This window comes from Arachis hypogaea, chromosome 19 (genome assembly GCF_003086295.3).
Source record: "Arachis hypogaea cultivar Tifrunner chromosome 19, arahy.Tifrunner.gnm2.J5K5, whole genome shotgun sequence".
Taxonomy (NCBI): domain Eukaryota; kingdom Viridiplantae; phylum Streptophyta; class Magnoliopsida; order Fabales; family Fabaceae; genus Arachis; species Arachis hypogaea.
In genome coordinates, this window is record NC_092054.1 from 85,964,106 (window position 1) to 85,966,755 (window position 2,650).

Below are 2,650 nucleotides of genomic sequence, written 5' to 3' on the forward strand. Positions count from 1 at the left end.
TTAGTAGAACCATCAGCAAGTTGGAGACATATCCGGGTTGGTTTAACTTCCTCAGTTAAGCCAAGCTTCCTGATAGTGGATGCAGGTATTAGGTTGATGCTTGCCCCAAGATCGCATAAAGCTGTCTTGGTGCAATCACCTTCTAATATGCATGGTATCAGAAAACTCCCAGGGTCTTTAAGCTTTTCAGGAAAGCTTTTCAGAATGACTGCACTGCATTCTTCAGTGAGGAGAACTCTTTCTGTTTCTCTCCACTCCTTTTTATGACTCAAGATCTCTTTCATGAACTTGGCATAAGAAGGTATTTGCTCAAGTGCCTCTGCAAATGGAATCTTTATTTCAAGAGTCCTTAGATAATCTGCAAAGCGAGCAAATTGCTTATCCTGCTCCTCTTTCCGGAGTTTTTGAGGATAAGGTATCTTGGCTTTATATTCCTCAACCTTAGTGGTTAAAGAAGCCTTTTTAGAGGGGTTGTTGTCAGCACTTATGTGTGTCTGATCCCTCACTGGCAATTGCGTACCAGAGTCAGAAGCTGGAGTGACGTTAGACGCCAGCTCACTGCCTGTTCCTGGCGCCTGAACGCCAGAAATGTGCCCCTGTTGGGCGTTCAGCGCCAGATTCTTGCCCATTTCTGGCGTTGAACGCCACCCCTGCCTTGTTTCTGGCGCTGAACGCCAGTTTTGGGCATGGTCTGGGCGTTCAGCGCCAGCCTTCCACCCATTTTCTGGCGTTTTAGTGCCAGAATTATTTTTCCCTGGGCTCTTACTGTCCTCAGGGGAATCTTTGGTGGGTTGCTTATTTCTTGAATTTTTGATGCCTTGAGGTGGGGTATTTAATGTTTTCCCACTTCTTAATTGAACTGCTTGGCATTCTTCTGCTATTTGCTTTGATAGCTGCTGCTTTGTTTGCTTAAACTATTCTTCCATATGTATATTAGCTATCCTTGTCTCCTGTAACCTGTCTTTGAATTCAGCTAGCTGCTTTGTTAGAAAATCTAATTGCTGATTGAATTCAGCAGCTTGTTTTACAGTACTGAATTCAGCAGTTACTGTTTTAACCTCTTCATTCATGGAAGGGTTGCTGCTTAGATACAGATGCTGATTCCTGGCAACTGTATCAATGAGCTCTTGAGCCTCTTCGATTGTCTTTCTCATATGGATAGATCCACCAGCTGAGTAATCTAAAGACATCTGAGCTCCTTCTGCAAGCCCATAGTAGAAGATGTCTAACTGAACCCACTCTGAAAACATTTCAGAGGGGCATTTTCGTAGCATCTCTCTGTATCTCTCCCAGGCATCATAAAGAGATTCATTATCTCCTTGTTTAAAGCCTTGGATGTCCAGCCTTAGCTGTGTCATCCTTTTTGGAGGGAAATATTGATTCAGGAATTTTTCTGTCAGCTGTTTCCATGTTCTTATGCTGGCCTTAGGTTGGTTATTTAACCACCTCTTGGCTTGATCTTTTACAGCAAATGGAAACAGTAATAGTCTGTAGACATCCTGATTTATTTCCTTATCATGTACTGTGTCAGCAATTTGTAAAAATTGTGCCAGAAACTCTGTAGGTTCTTCTTGTGGAAGACCGGAATACTGGCAACTTTGCTGCACCATGATAATGAGCTGAGGATTCAACTCAAAGCTACTAACTCCAATGGAGGGTATGCATATGCTACTCCCATATGAAGCAGTAGAGGGGTTAGAATATGACCCCAGAGTCCTCCTGGACTGTTCATTTCCACTTATGTCCATGATGGATTTCTATGGATATAACTTGGACTGATTTATCTTTTTTTATTTATTTTATTTTATAAGAGGTAAATACTTAAATAAAATAAAATAACTAAAAAGAATTTGAATTTTGAAAATTATAATTTTTTTTTAAAAAAATTAAAAATAATTAGTTAAAAAAAACGAAATTTTTTTGAAAAAGAGGGAAGATATTTTCGAAAATTAGAGAGAGAGAGTTAGTTAGGTAGTTTTGAAAAAGTTAAGAAACAAACAAAAAGTTAGTTAGTTAGTTGAAACAAATTTGAAAAGATAAGAAGTTAGGAAGTTAGAAGGGATATTTTGAAAAGATATTTTTGAATTTAGTGAGGAGAGAGAAGAACAATAAGATAGTACAAGATTTAAAATTTTTAGATCTAATGCTCCTTATTTTCGAAAAATTTGGAGGGAAAACACCAAGGAACACCAAACTTAAAAATTTTAAGATCAAGACACAAGGAAAACTCAAGAACACTTTGAAGACTCACAAGAACACAAGAACATGAAGGAAGAACACCAAACTTAAAATTTTTAGAAAACCAAACCAAAATTTTCGAAAATCAAAGGGGAATCAACAAGAAAACACCAAACTTAAAGTTTGGCACAGGATTTAATAGAAAAATTATTTTTGAAAAAGAAGGTTTTAAAAAGAGTATAAAAGATTCTAACCCAATCAAATTAATGTTCTAGCCAAATGAGTTATGGGACCTTATTAAAGTTTGGCACAGGATTTAATAGAAAAATTATTTTTGAAAAAGAAGGTTTTAAAAAGAGTATAAAAGATTCTAACCCAATCAAATTAATGTTCTAGCCAAATGAGTTATGGGACCTTTTAATAGAAAAATTACTTTTGCATCTGTCACTAACGCCCAGCCTTCAGGAGTTTG